Below are 16,524 nucleotides of genomic sequence, written 5' to 3'. Positions count from 1 at the left end.
GATGCATTACCCTCACATTAAATAAAGACTCAGTGAGCAAAACACTGTAGCAAGCATCTGCTGGCTAATGACAAAGAAAACCATAGACCCCCTTTGAGGCCAATTTCCATCCAGCTGTAAGCATGGAAGCAGCAAACACACATACTGTTTTTCAATATCAATCCCAAATAACCATGAAAAAGAAGCTCCTCGGCTTTCATGTTATTTTGTGGCAAAGGCATTACAAGTATTAATTACATATGCTAAACAAGACACTTAGAAAAAGTTAACTCTAAATAAGCAGATATAGAAATATATAACTGCATTTTATTCTCATTCCATCTTTCTTTGTCTCCATATCCATAGTAAGGAGAACTGGCCTACAGAAGGCACTAAACAAAACTGTAAACTAGGCAAAGTTTGTCTTCTGCATCCAATCACTTACATTATCAGTTACTTTTTCCTGTCTTTATTTCACTATCTTTTCCTGACTACCCTAACCCCAACATTCTTGTATTTTCCAGGACCTCTGCTGTAATGTTCTCTGAGGCATGCCTTGGCCTCCCTTGCTCCTGTGTTGAATTTATTTATCTATATTTTTCTCAATGTATGTGACCTGATAAAAGAACAGCACCTGCAAACATCCATAACTCCTTTCCTTTTGCCTCTCCTTCCATCCAGGACTAATGTTTTCACCTAAGCTCAAGACCACACTCTCTCTTGCCTTCTCAGAAACCTTTTAAATACCCTTTATCTTACCAATGTATTCAACCTTCTCTCTTTACTAGTATCTTTCCTTCATTATATAAACACATTGAAGTCTCAACCTAAAAAAACAACAAAAACTTTAGCTTAAAAGGCAAATAAATCCTACTATAGGGAACTTACCCTATGGTGTCCTCCCTTTCGTCTCTGCCCTCACGCAAATTCCCTCTCCAGTCCACAGCAATACGACTTCTGCTAACACCATTATATTAATCCAAGAGTTCTTAACCTAGGGCAGTAGGGTCTGTGGATAGAATTCAGAAGATCCATGAACTTAGATGGCAAAATAAATTATTTATTTATTTTCTCCAAACCTCTAAAATTACTAATATATGTACTGTACTTACAAATTTACTAAATTACTATTGGCCTGCCACTATATCTTGTTGTGTAGTATGTTAAACAAGCACATATTACTTTATCACAATTTGTTTGGTTATGATATTTTAGTATAATTGCTTTCCTTTGTGATCCTATGTATTTTATTTTATCCATCTGTGGCAAACTGTATTTTCCGAATATGCTGCAAAAATATCTCCCATTCCACATGCTCTTCTATGATGTAAATTTGCCACTTCCCTATAAAGAGGTAGAGCCTAATTCCCTTCTCCTTAAATCCAGAGTGGCACTTAACTTCCTAGTAACCAAGAGAGTGTGGTGGAAGTGACACTGAGTGACTTCTAATGTTGCTTAAGGAAAAGTCAGGCAGGTTCTGGGACCAGGTTTGGGGTGATTTGTTAAACAGCGATTAACCAGCGATTACCAGAACATAATTCAGTACCTGGAACTAGAGTACTAACATAACAAAAACGTGATACTGGCTTTGGGATTGGGTGGTAGACACAAGGTGGAAGAGCCCTAAGAATCTCATTAGCAAAAGCTTGATGAGCCTTGAGAAGGCTATTGGAGAAGCCTTAAAGGAGAGTGAGTAAAATGCTCTCAGAAGCTGGAGGAAAGAAGACCTTTGTTATAAGGTGGCAGAAAATTTAGCAAAACTGTTGCCTTTGCTAAGTTAAAAAGCAGAAAATGTTGATAATGAACTGTTACTTCTAGCTAAGGTAATTCCCAAGCAGAAGGTCCAAAGTGTCAACTGATTTCTTTAATATGTATAGTATTGTAGAAGGTACAGATAGAGAGATGAGTTAAAAAAGTATTCTGTTTTCAAGCAAAACTTAAGGAAATATAAAGGAACCAGCAATTGCTGGGTTCAAAAGTAAAACTATTTTCATCTACAATCTCTCCCAGCAGAGAATGCTCAAAGTAAGAAAAGGTCTGAAGACAAAGATCAAATAGAGGGTGTTGAAAGGAAAATCTGGTCTCCAGGAAGAGAGAAAGCCAACGGTGTTACTGAAAAATCCTTTATTAACACCTGGTTTCTCCTTGATCTCCTTCCCAGTGCCTTTTTCTGTACTTGTCCACTAAAACTAGATGTGCTCAGGCTTTTGTACTCAAATCCTGAGCAATTTCTTCTTCAACCACTCCTGAAAATCTATTAACCCAAAAATCTCTCTCTCAAGCCCCCACCTCTCTCCAAGAATTGTAGACATATCTGCACATCTCCACTTGAATATCTCAGCGAAACCCCAAACTAAATTATTTCAAAACCCTATCCATCCCTACTCCACAAGTTCTTTCTATACATGAACATGCATTGGGAATAAATAGCACTACCATCCATTTAATTGCACAACGTAGGAGTCATCCCTGATTTCTTCCTCTCCTTCTCCCTGCCCCCATCCTCCCCCAACCAACAGTTAATAATATCAGTCATTAAGTTCTATAGATTCTACCTGCTAAACCTCTCTGGAGTCTACCCCCTCTTCAGACACATCCTGTCTGGACTACCTTCCAAGCAGTCTCTCCGTTCCAATATATATTTCATACTATTCTCAAAATCACCTTCTTAAAACAAAACATTAATCATGTTAATCTCCTGCTTAAGACCCTTCAGAGATCCCTATCAAAACCTTTTGACACAGCTTACAAGTAAGTACTTTTCGATCCAGCCCTCCCCTACAAACTACCCCACATACCATTTATTCTAACTACGCCAAAATAAGGACCCAACATGATTATGAGTACATACTTTTCCCCCCAGGAAGCAACTCCTGTTATGAATCCTAAGTACTTTGCTATGTATTTACTGTTTCAACAATTATAGAGCACCTACTCTGTGGCAAATCTGGCAGGGCCTATCCCAGGGCTAGGAATACAAAAATAAATGAGAAACAGGTCCTGGCCTCTCCCATGGAAGCACACAGAAAGAAGGAAAATAAGTACAACACAGGGATTTATAATGGAAGATAGCATGATGTGGTGGACTGACTATTCGAGGTGGGCAGAGAGGTAGAGCAGACAGTAAGAAAAACAACAGGATAAATATAGTACTTTTTCCTGGAGCAGCAAGTCTCTTTGATGTAAGAAATTTAAAATATTTTAATATTAATATACTCATTATAAGCAGAATACAAATTACATGAAAGATGCAATAAAATACTTTAAAATTCATGGGCCATTTTGGGTAAGAATGACTATCCAGAGTTAGAATTTAAAGTAATATGACTAAGCAGAAGGATAGCCACGTTAAGTCAGAGACCCTCTTAGAATTGAGCAACTCACACCACCTAAAGGCTGACTTTTTGGCTCCACCTATCCAAAAAGCCAACACTGGCTGGGTGAAAATTCAGTGAAATACCACTGGATGGTCAAAAAGATTCTGTAGGACTCTTTGTTACAGCCAGCCTACACCTCTACACAGCCTCTATAGAGGGCTTCAGACATGGCAAGAAGGCTTGCAGGTGACTGAGGAATCTTCAACTTACTCACTTGCTCGGTCAGATTAAAGTTACCTGTAATTATACAAAGGAAGTCTAAGAAGACCAGGAAAAATTATACACTGGCTCCAACTCCTACAGAGATGACGAGTTAGCAAAACTGCTGATGTCCTTTCAGAAGATCAGCCCTTGGGGAAGTTACACAGGAAAAATGGAGAGACCTATGAGAAACACCTGTGGTGACAAGGACCCATTTTGAACTGGTATGTGTGGAATGGTGGCTTTGGCCTGAGGCAAGAGGCAGCCCACCAAAGCCATGGGATAACAAAACAGAAAAAGAACTACTGAAGTTCTGTTTTTGCTTTTCTTGTGTCCCAGCAACTATGTGCACACGACGTGGTCCCATATATGGGACAACCTCTGGTCTCTGGTCCTAAGGAAAATAGGAGCTGAGAAAAACAGCTGGATACACATTAACCTCCGCTGGCTGCTTCTTCACATCACCCTCTGCTCCTACACAAACCTCTTCCTCAAGAGAAACAGTAAAGAAGTGACCTGAGATTATACTGTATGGGGTTAGGAGTGACTGACTGACTCAAGTTCTCTGAGGCCTGGGGCTCTCTAACTCCTACCCTGATATCACTGGGACATAAACCTGATTCTCCCCACAGAAGCACTGTCTGACAGAGTAAAATATCAAGTACCAAAGAGTAAATGTAAAACAAGATGTTTTAGTCTGTTCGAGCTACCATTACAAAATACCATAGACAAGATAGCTTAAACAACAGAAATACCTCCTCACAGCTCTGGAGGCTGGAGGTCTTCAATTAGGGTGCCAGCACGGTCAGGTTCTGATGAGAGCTCACTTTCTGGCTTGCAGACGGCCACCTTCTGGCTGTGTCCACATAGAAGACAGAAAGGAACAGCAAGCTCTCTGGTATCTATTCTTATGAAAGCACTAATCTCATTGAACCAGGGCCCCACCTTCATGACCTCATCTAACCCTAATTATCTCCCAAAGGCCCCACCCCCAAATACCACACATTGGATGTTAGAGCTTCAACATATGAATTTGGGGTAGGGGGAATGACATAGTCAGTCCATAACATCTATTTTTTTTTAAAAAGGTGAAATTTGATCCTAACATCGTACCATACGAAAAATCAACACCAGATGGATCAAAGACTTAAACATCGAAAACAGCTTTAAAAAACTTAGTGTAAAGATGACTATCTTTTGACCACAGGGTAAGGAAAATTTTCTTAAATAAGAGAAATTTGACTATACTAAGAACCATTGCTCATCAAAAAATACCTTCAAGAAAGTAAAAATACAAGTTATAAACTAGCAAAAAGTGTTCACAATACACACAACTTGTAATGCACTATTATCAATAACATATAAAGGAATAACACACACATACACACACAATCAGAACATGGCCAGAAAAATGGGCAAGAGACAATGAAGAGGCATTTCACAGCAGAATGCAACATATAACCAACACATGTATGAAAAACTGTTCATCACTGGGGATCACAGATTTTCAAAGCAAGACTCTGTGTTACGAAAAACCATGCAAAGCTTTGTAATGGACCAAAAAACAAAGAAAGAAACAAACAAAAACTAGTCAATCTTCTCTCAAGTTCACACATACATTACCTCCATCTTTCATTGCCTTTGAGCAATTTTTCAATTTGATGAAATGTAGAAAATTGATGATAATGTGAATTATTCTTGGGTACAACAGAGCAAATTACTTGTGTCCAGTGGATTACAATTGGTAATTGCACAGGAGATATACCAATTTTTGCATTTATTTGAAAATTTTATTTCAGCATTCCTTTACTACACATAAATGAGTAGCTCTTCAAATTTCCCTTTGAACTGATTTTAACATCTTACCAGTTTCCTCATTAGTGAGTTAAATAAAATACTTGACAAGTGCTCATTTTATATCCGTATGAGAGTCACAATTATATCTCCTTTTAAAAATCCTTTATGACCACAATTAAAATTCAACATCACCCACTATGATTTAAAAAAAACTTTCAGCAAATGAGGAATAGAAAGGGTTACTCAACCCAAGGATAACATCTTCATGGTAAAAAACTGAAAACTTTCTCCCCCAAATCAGGAACAATCCAAGGATGTCTGCTCTCACCACTTGCATTCAAAATTGTACTAGAGGTTCTAGTTAGTAAATAAGGCAAGGGAAAAATGATAGGATGATAGAAAGAATTTTTTTAAAATGATAGGAAGAAGTAAAACTGTCTTTACTTACATACATATCATAGTTACATAGTAAAGCCTAGAAAATCTTAAGAAAAAAAAGGCTACTAAAACTTACAAAGGCCAATATACAAAATTAAATGATATACTAGTAATGAACAACTGGAAATGAAACACTTTTAAAATGCCATTACAATAGTATAAAAAAATCAAATTAGAAGACTTGTATACTGAAAACTAAAAAAAATACATAGCTCTTGAGAAATTAAAGATGATCTAAATAAGTGGAGTGAGATATCATGTTTATAAAGTGTTAAGATGTCTACTCACTCCAAATTGACCTGTGGAGTAAGTACAGTGTGAAGCAAAATCTACAAACGTTTTTTCAGAAAATGAAAAGCTGATCCTAAAACCTAAGTGGAAAAGTGGATTTTAATATTTAAATGAAAATACAAGGAGCCTAGAAGAGCCAAAACAAATCTTTAAGAAAAACAAAATTAGAGAACTTACACTACCTGACTTCCAAACTTATAAAGCTACTGTAATCAAGATAGTATGGTATCAGCAAAAAGAAGAAAAATACATCAATGGAACAGAAGACAGAACGCAGACACACGCATACACAGTCAACTGATTTTGGGGGGGAGGCTGCACTGGATCTTTGTTGCTGCGTGCAGGCTTTCTCTAATTGCGGTGAGCGGCCCAGAGCCACTCTTTGCTGCGGTAAGCCGGCTTCTCACTGAGGTGGCTTATCTTGCTGCGGAGCACAGGCTCTAGGCACGCGGGCTTCAGTAGTTGTGGCACACTGGCTCAGCAGTTGTGGCTCGCAGGCTCTAGAGCGCAGGCTCAGTTGTTGTGGCACACAGGCTTAGTTGCTCTGCGGCATGTGGGATCTTCCCGGACCAGGGCTCGAACCCACGTCCCCTGCATTGGCAGGCGGATTCTTAACCACTGTGCCACCAGGGAAGTCCCTGTCAATTGGTTTTTGACAAAGTCATCAAAGCAATTCGATGAGGACAAGAAAGTCTTTTCAACAAATGGTACTGGGAAAACTGGTTATCCACATGCAAAAGAATGAAGTTGAACCTTCACCAGCACCATATACAAAAGTTAACTCAAAATGGATCAAATATTTAAATGTAATACCTAAAACAAATACCTAAATGTAAGACCTTTCTCTTAGAAGAAAATATACGGCAAAAGTTTCAGAGCATTGGATTTGGCAATGATTTCTTGGATATAACACCAAAGGCATAGGTAACAAAAGACAAAACAGACAAATTGGACTTCATGAAAATTTTTGTTTTGTGCATCCAAAGACACTATTCATGGAGTAAAAAGGCAAGCCACAGAATGGGAGAAAATATTTGCAAATCATATATATGATAAGGGATTAATATTGAAAATATATAGAGAACTCCTAAAACTCAACAACAACAAAAATAACCCTATTCAAAAATGGGCAAAGGACTTGAATAGACATTTCCCCAAGAAGATAAACGAATGGCCAATAAGCATAGGAAAAGATGCCCAACATCACTAATCATTAGGGAAATGCAAATCAAAACTACATCTCACACCCACTAGTATGGCTACTATGAAAAAAATAGTAAACAAGTTTTGGCAAAATGTGGAGAAACTGGAACCCTTGTGCACTGTTCAGGGGAATTTTAAATGGTACTTTTGCTGTGGAAAGCAATATAGTGATTCCTCAAAAATGAAAATAGAATTACCAAATGATCCAGCAAATCCACTTCTGAGTATAAACCCAAAAGAACTGAATGCAGGATCATACAGAGATATTGGTACACCCAAGTTCACAGGAGCATTTTTCATAATAGCTAAAACATTGAAGCAACCCAAGTATCCATCAACAGATGAAGAGACAAGCAAAATATGGTATATATATATAATGGAATATTATTCAGCTTTATAAAGAAAGGGAAAATATACTCCAACACAGATGAACCTTGAGGACATTATGCTAAGTGAAATAAGCCAGTCACTAAAAGACAAATACTGTATGATTCCAGTTACATGAGGTACTTAGAGTAGTCAAAGTCATAAAGACAGAAAGCATTATTGTGGTTGCCTGGGACTGGGGGGAGGGGAAAATGACGGTTTTTTTCACAAGATGAAAGGAGTTATGGGGATAGACAGTGGTGATAGTTGCACAACATGAAAGCATTTAATACCACTGAACTGTACACTTCAATATGGTTAAAATGATAATTTTTTTGTTACGTATATTTGACCAAAATTTTTTTAAAAGACATTAAAATAGAGAGCAAGAATGGGAGGAAAGAAGTTTGTGATGGTGAGAAAAGATTTTTTTTAAAAAAAATTGATAGAAATCAGAATAGTGGTTCGCTCTGGTGAGGGAAAAGAATGTCAAGGAAGGAACCTGAGGAAACTGAAGGGGTAATAAAAATGTTCTAAATTTTTATAGGGGATTGGATTATATAGTTATATGCACATGTCAAAACTCACTGAACTGTATATTTAAGATCTGTGCGTTTTATTGTAAAGTTGAAAATTATACCTCGCTTTTAAAGTTTTTTTTAAAGATCACAACTAGATACTATTTTAGATCATTCAACTAGCAAAATTTTAAAGTCTGAAAACACCAAGTACTGGAGAGACTGTAAAACAACAGGATCTCTTATACACTGATGGCAGAAGGATAAAATGGGGCAATCACTCTAGAAATAAACTTTGGATTATCTTTTTAAGTTTAATATTTACTACTGATACCGTATGACCCAGCAATTCCATTCATAGTTACGTACCCAGGAGAATCTCTTGCACATGAACTAAAAGAGTCATGTATAGGAATGTTTCTGGCATCAGTGTTAAAAATAGCAAACACCTGAAGACAGAATTTTTTATCACTCAAACCCAGAGATAAATTGAGCGTGATAACTAAGGGTATCAGTTTCAAATATTGAAGATGTCTTTATGTTTTAATGACAACTCAGTTTTAGTATGTATATATTATCAGTTTGTTCAAGGTGTATGTGTACAGAACAAATCCAAAATTAAGGCACAGAATTAAGGTACTATAATGAATTTTTATTTTAAAAGGTAGAATTTATTCATTCAACATAGCTTTTGTGAGAGTAAAGATTGGAACTTATCTAAATGCTGGTTACATCAACTATACTATATTCATACACAAAATATCCTGCAGCTGTAAACATGAATGAAGTAGATCTAAATATACAGAAAGATCTCCAAGTTATGAAAGGAAGTTGAAAAAGGAAGAAGTAGAACAGTACATTCTTGTGGATTAAAATAAATTCCAATATAGATATTTTTAAATTTATATTTATATTTGCAAAAATAATTTGAAAGCTAATAAACTGCTAATGGAACTTTCTTCTGAAAATAAGGACAGGTAATCTAAGGTAAAAGGAAGACTTACTTTTCACTGTAAATCCTTTGGTACCATCTGAATTTCTGATCGCATACCTGTTCTTTCAATTTACATGGAAGGAGGGGAGAAAGAGGCTCTCAGACTTTCATGTTTCTGGCAAGCAACCTTTCCCATGCCTCACAGCAGATATGCCAAACCTTCACTACTCCCTTCAAACTCCATATCTCACCCCTGTGGCCTCCCTCCAGAACATCACCAACCACAACATCACCAAGCCAAGGACCTTGTTTTCCACTTCAGAGAAAAGGGGAACTGCCTATATTTCCTAATTCATTCCCATAAATTTATCTCTGGCTACATCCATTGGCATATCCTTCCCTCAGAAGAAACAGGCAACTTCAGGCAAATATGTATTCCAGATGCAATCTTTCACCTCTGCAGGGGAGCCTATTCTCTGTGTCATTCCTCTCTCCACTTCTACAAGCTTGCTCATAACTGGTCCCTTCTCCCACCAGCTCTGTACATACACATGCTCAAAAGTCTCTCCTATATTAAAAAATATCTTATGTTCTCCTCTATGTAGCACCCTAAACTCACTCTTCCCCTTCACAGTTAAACTTCTCACAACAGTAGTCCTTACTCCCTGACAGTCTCTTCTTCTTCATTTCCCATTCACTGCTCAACCTACCAGAATCTTGTTTCCATCCCCATCACTAAAAAAACAAAACCAAAAACCACTCTTGCTACTCTTGCTAAAATCACTAAAAGACTAAACCAATAGTCATTTTGTGAACTCAACCTACCAGAATCAACCTACCAGAATCTTGTTTCCATCCCCACCACTAAAAAAACAAAACCAAAAACCACTCTTGCTACTCTTGCTAAAATCACTAAAAGACTAAACCAATAGTCATTTTGTGAACCTTACTTTATTTGATCTCTCTGCAGTATCTGACACTGCTGACTTGTGCCACTCTTCTTTTTTTCATTTAAATAAATTTTTATTTATTTATTTTTGACTGCGTTGCTGCACGCGGGCTTTCTCTAGTTGCAGCAAGCGGGAGCTACTCTTCGTTGTGGTGAGCGGCCTTGTCATTGTGATGGCTTCTCTTGTTGCTGAGCATGGGCTCTAGGTGCACGGTCTTCAGTAGCTGTGGCTCGTGGGCTCTAGAGCGCAGGCTCAGTAGTTGTGGCGCACAGGCTTAGTTGCTCTGCGGCGTGTGGGATCCTCCCGGAGGGCTCAAGCCCACGTCCCCTGCATTGGCAGGCGGATTCTTAACCACTGCACCACCAGGGAAGTTCCTGACACTCTTCTTGAAACCCTCTAATCCCCTGGCTTCTGTGACACATCTCTCTTCTATCTCTACGATATGCATTGGAGATTCAAAGATGTATACGACAAAGTCCCTGACTTCAAGGAGCACAGATTCTAAAATGAGAGAAATATATGCAAACAATCACAACACAGTGAAATAGTACTATAATAGTTATTGGTACAAAGTGCTGTGGTAGCTTCATTATGGAGAAAGAGAGGGAGCATGCATTCTAAGAGGCAGCAACTAGAATGTACAAAGTCACACATATAAATCAGCATGGTATGTACAGGGAATTTAATTGATAATCATTCAGCATACAAATTTTGAAATCTGATTCTACTATTTACCAGCTCAATGACATAAAATAACAATCTCTATTTCAAAGGACTACTATGAAAATTAAATAGGGTTTTAGCATAGGGTCTGGCATATATTGAAAGTTCTCAATAAATGTTAACTTTTTCATGACAAAAACATTGAACAAACTAGGAATAAAAGGGAACTTCCTCAATCTGATAAAAGGCAGTTAGGAAAAACCCACAGGTAACATCATACTTAATGCTAAAAGACTGAATTCTTTCCCCCTAAGATCAGGAACAAGATGAGGATGACTACTCTCACCACTTCTATTTAACACTGTGCTGAAGGTTTTAGTCAGGGCAATTAGGCAATAAAAAAACATAAAATGCATCCAGATTGGAAAGGAAGAAATAAAACTATCACTATTTGCAGATGACAGATATTAAATATAAAAAAATTCTAAGTAATAACTACTAGAATAGTTGAACTAACAGTTCAGCAAGGGTGCACGACTTAAAAATCAATTACATTTCTATACTCCAGCAATGAACAATCCAAAAACAAAAGTAAAGAAACTATTTCATTCACAATACTATGAAAAAGAGTAAAGGACTTAAGAATAAATTTGACAAAAAAAGCACAAGACATACGTTGAAAATTATAAAACATCATTGAAAGAAATTAAAGAACACCTAAATAAATGAAGAGACCTCCAATGTTCATGGATTGGAAGGCTTACTATTGTAAAGTTTCCAAACTGATTTACAGATTCATAATACAGATCAACACAGTCTCTATGAAAATCCCAGACGGATCTTTTTTTGTAGAAATTGACAAGCTGATCCTAAAATTCATATGAAAATGCAAGGGGGGACTTCCCTGGTGGTCCAGTGGTTAAGAATCCATCTTGCAATGCAGGGACACCCATTCAATCCCTGGTCCGGGAACTAAGATCCCACATGCCGTGGAGCAACTAAGCCTGAACGCCGCAACTACAGAGTCCACGCGCTCTGGAGACTGTGCGCCACAACTAAAGAGAAGCCCACATGTGCACTGCAATGAAGAGCCCACGTGCTGCAACTAAGACCTGACATAGCCATAAAATAAATAAATAAATATTTTTAAAAAACGAAAGAAAGAAAATGCAAGCACCAATAGAGTCAAAACAACCTTGAATAAGAACAAACTTGGAGAATTCACACTTCGTGATTTCAAAACTTCCTACAAAACTACAGTAATCAGACAATGTGATACTAGCACAAGGAAAGATGTATAAATCAATGGAATCGAATTAAAAGTCCAGAAATAAATCCTTACATTTATGGTCAACTGATATTCTTTAAGGGTGCCAAGATAATCCAATGGCCTAGGACAACTAGATATCTGAATGCAAAAGAATGAAGCTGAGCCTCTACTTCACACCATACATAAAAATTAACTCAGGGCTTCCCTGGTGGCGCAGTGGGTGAGAGTCCTCCTGCCGATGCAGGGGACATGGGTTTGTGCCCGGGTCCGGGAAGATCCCACATGCCGCGGAGCGGCTAAGCCCGTGAGCCATGGCCGCTGAGCCTGCATGTCCGGAGCCTGTGCTCTGCAACAGGAGAGGCCACAACAGTGAGAGGACCGCGTATCAAAAAAAAAAAAAAAAAAAAAAAAAAAAAAAAAAAACCTCAAAATGAATCATAGACCTAAATTTAAGAGCTAAAACAATAAAACTTACATTTAGAAGAAAATATGAATAAATCTCCATCACGTTGGATTAGGCAATAGTTTCTTAGATAAAACACCAAAATCATAAGCAACAAAAGAAACATAGATAAAATTAAAAACTTTTGTGCTTTAAAGAACAATATTGAGGCGGGCGGAGACTGCGGGTGGCGGAGGGGGAAGCTCCGGAGTTGCGGAGGAGAGCGCAGCAACAGGGTGCGGAGGGCAAAGCGGAGAGATTCCAGCAGAGGATCGGTGCCGACCGGCACTCACCAGCCCGAGAGGCTTGTCTGCTCCCCCGCCGGAGCGGGCGGGGGCCGGGAGCTGAGGCTCGGGCTTCAGTCGGATCCCAGGGAAAGGTCTGGAGTTGGCAGAGTGAAAACAGCCTGAAGGGGTAGTGCGCCACGCCTGGCCGGGAGGGAGTCCAGTTGAAGTCTGGAGCTGCCGAAGAGGCAAGAGACCTTTTCTTCCCTCTTTGCTTCCTGGGCGCGAGGAGAGGGGATTAAGCGCTCCACTTAAAGGAGCCCCAGAAACGGGCGCGGAGCTGCCGAAGAGACAAGAGACTTTTTCTTGCCTCTTTGCTTCCTCGGGCGCGAGGAGAGGGGATTAAGAGCACCGCGTAAAAGAGCTCCAGAAACGGGTGCGAGCCGCGGCTGTCAGCACGAACAGTAGAGACGGGTGTGGGACGCTAAAGTTGTTGCTGCCGCCACCAAGAAGCCTGTGTGTGAGCACAGGTCACTCTCCACACCGCCCCTCCGGGAAGCCGGTGCAGCCCGCCACTGCCGGGGTCCCGGGATCCAGGGACAGCCTCCCCGGGAGAACGCGCGGCGCGCCTTGGGCCAGTGCAGCGTCACGTCGGCCACTGCCGCGGCGGACTCGCCCCGCACCCGTGCCACTCCCTCCCCCCAGCCTGAGTGAGCCAGAGCCCCCCAATCAGCTGCTCCTTTAACCCCGTCCTGTCTGAGCGAAGGGCAGACACCCTCGGACGACCTACACACAGAGGCGGGGCCAAGTCCAAAGCTGAACCCCAGGAGCTTTGCGAACAAAGAGGAGAGGGGGAGGTCTCTCCCAGCAGCCTCAGAAGCAGCGGATTAAAGCTCCACAGTCAACTTCAAGTGCCCTGCGTCTGTGGAAAACCTGAATAGACAACGAATCATCCCAATTGAGGAGGTGGACTTTAGGAACAAGATATACTATTATTTTCCCCTTTTCTTCTTTTTGTGAGTGTGTATGTGTGTGCTGCTGTGTGAGATTTTGTCTGTATAGCTTTGCTTTCACCATTTGTCCTAGGGTTAGACCGACCTGTTTTTCTGTTTTTTTTAATAAAATTTTTCTTCTTAATAATTATTTTTTATTTTAATAACTATATCCTACTTTATTGTCTTCTCCCTTTCTTTCTTCCTTTCTTCCCTCCTTTCTTCCTTCCTTCCTCCCTTCTGTCCTCCCTTCCTTCCTCCCTTCCTTCCTCCCTTCCTTCCTCTCTTCCTTCCTCCCTCTCCTCCTTCCTTCCTTCCTTTCTTGCTTTCTTCCTTCCTTCATTTCTTCCTTCCTTTCTTCCTTCCTTCCTTCCCTCCCTCCCTCCTTCCTTCCTTCCTTCTTTCCTTCCTTCCTTTTCTTTCCTTTCTATTTTTTCTCCCTTTTATTTTGAGCCGTGTGGATTAAAGGCTCTTGATGCCCCAGCCAGGCACCAGGGCTGTGTCTCTGAGGTGGGAGAACCAACCCCAGGACACTGGTCCACAAGAGACCTCCCAACTCCACGCAATATCAAACGGTGAAAATCTCCCAGAGATCTCCATCTCAACACCAAGACCCAGCTTCACTCAAGGACCAGCAACGAACAGTGCTGGATACCCTATCCCCAACAAAGAGCAAGACAGGTCTACAGCCCCATCCATTAACAGAGAGGCTGCCTAAAATCATAATAAGGCTACCAACATCCCCAAACACACCACCAGACGTGGACCTGCCCACCAGAAAGACAAGATCCAGCCTCATCCACCAGAACAGAGGCACCAGTCCCCCCAACCAGGAAACCTACTCAACCCACGGAACCAACCTTACCCACTGGGGGCAGCCACCAAAAACAACAGGAACTACGAACCTGTAGCCTGCAAAAAGGAGACCCCAAACACAGTAAGATAAGCGAAATGAGAAGACAGAAAAACACACAGCAGATGAAGGAGCAAGATAAAAACACACCAGACCTAACAAATGAAAAGGAAATAGGCAGTCTACCTGAAAAAGAATTCAGAATAATGATAGTAAAGATGATTCAAAATCTTGGAAATAGAATAGACAAATTACAAGAAACAGTTAACAAGGACCTAGAAGAAATAAAGAGGAAGCAAGCAATGATGAGAAACACAATAAATGAAATGAAAACTACTCTAGATGGGATCAATAGTAGAATAACTGAGGCAGAAGGACGGATAAGTGATGTGGAAGATAAAATAGTGGAAATAACTACTGCAGAGCAGAAGAAAGAAAAAAGAATGAAAAGAACTGAGGACAGTCTCAGAGACCTCTGGGACAACATTAAACGCACCAACATTCGAATTATAGGGGTCCCAGAAGAAGAAGAGAAAAAGAAAGGGACTGAGAAAATCTTTGAAGAGATTATAGTTGAAAACTTCCCTAATATAGGAAAGGAAGTAGTCAATAAAGTCCAGGAAGCACAGAGAGTCCCATACAGGATAAACCCAAGGATAAAGACGCCAAGACACATAATAATCAAACTGTCAAAAATTAAATACAAAGAAAACATATTAAAAGCAGCAAGGGAAAAACAACAAATAACACACAAAGGAATCCCCATAAGGTTAACATGTGATCTTTCAGCAGAAACTCTACAAGCCAGAAGGGAGTGGCAGGACATATTTAAAGTGATGAAGGAAAAAAACCTACAACCAAGATTACTCTACCCAGCAAGGATCTCATTCAGATTTGATGGAGAAATTAAAACCTTTACAGACAAGCAAAAGCTGAGAGAGTTCAGCACCACCAAACCAGCTCTACAACAAATGCTAAAGGAACTTCCCTAGGCAAGAAACACAAGAGAAGGAAAAGACCTACAAGGACAACCTGAAACAATTAAGTAAATGGTAATAGGAACATACATATCAATAATTACCTTAAATGTAAATGGATTAAATGCTCCCACCAAAAGACACAGACTGCTGAATGGATACAAAAACAAGACCCATATATATGCTGTCTACAAGAGACCCACTTCAAACCTAGGGACACATACAGACTGAAAGTGAGGGGATGGAAAAAGATATTCCATGCAAATGGAAATCAGAAGAAAGCTGGAGTAGCAATTCTCATATCAGACAAAATAGACTTTAAAATAAAAACTATTACAAGAGACAAAGAAGGACACTACATAATGATCAAGGGATCGATCCATGAAGAAGATATAACAATTGTAAATGTTTATGCACCCAACATAGGAGCACCTCAATACATAAGGCAAATACTAACAGCAATAAAAGGGGAAATTGACAGTAACACAATCATAGTGGGGGACTTTAACACCCCACTTTCACCAATGGACACATCATTCAAAATGAAAATAAATAAGGAAACACAAGCTTTAAATGATACATTAAACAACATGGACTTAATTGATATTTATAGGACATTGCATCCATAAACAACAGAATACACATTTTTCTCAAGTGCTCATGGAACATTCTCCAGGATCAATCATATATTGGGTCACAAATCTAGCCTTGGCAAATTTAAGAAAATTGAAATCGTATCAAGTATCTTTTCTGACCACAACGCTATAAGACTAGATATCAATTACAGGAAAAGATCTGTAAAAAATACAAACACATGGAGGCTAAACAATACACTACTTAATAACGAAGTGATCACTGAAGAAATCAAAGAGGAAATCAAAAAATACTTAGAAACAAATGACAATGGAGACACGACGACCCAAAACCTATGGGATACAGCAAAAGCAGTTCTAAGAGGGAAGTTTATAGCAATATAATCATACCTTAAGAAACAGGAAACATCTCGAATAAACAACCTAACTTTGCACTTAAAGCAATTAGAGAAAGAA

The 16,524-nt window shown here is 39.4% G+C and overlaps 1 protein-coding gene across 17 annotated transcripts in view; it reads right to left on the bottom strand.

Moving 5' to 3' along the window:
* PEAK1 (pseudopodium enriched atypical kinase 1) overlaps positions 1–16,524 on the bottom strand; it is a 308,208-nt gene that overhangs the window by 231,353 nt on the left and 60,331 nt on the right. For 11 of the 17 annotated variants that reach the window (XM_067029392.1, XM_067029391.1, XM_059058914.2 and 8 more), the window contains one exon: positions 868–988. The exons of 5 other annotated variants lie outside the window; for them this stretch is intronic. The gene's annotated coding sequence lies outside the window, so the exon portion shown is untranslated. Of the gene's footprint in view, positions 1–867; positions 989–4,312; positions 4,414–16,524 lie in introns of all 17 variants that reach the window. One more of the 17 variants, XM_067029393.1, reaches the window with a different exon arrangement.

Source organism: Kogia breviceps, chromosome 3 (genome assembly GCF_026419965.1).
Source record: "Kogia breviceps isolate mKogBre1 chromosome 3, mKogBre1 haplotype 1, whole genome shotgun sequence".
Classification (NCBI taxonomy): domain Eukaryota; kingdom Metazoa; phylum Chordata; class Mammalia; order Artiodactyla; family Physeteridae; genus Kogia; species Kogia breviceps.
This window is presented reverse-complemented; position numbering and strand designations above follow the sequence as displayed.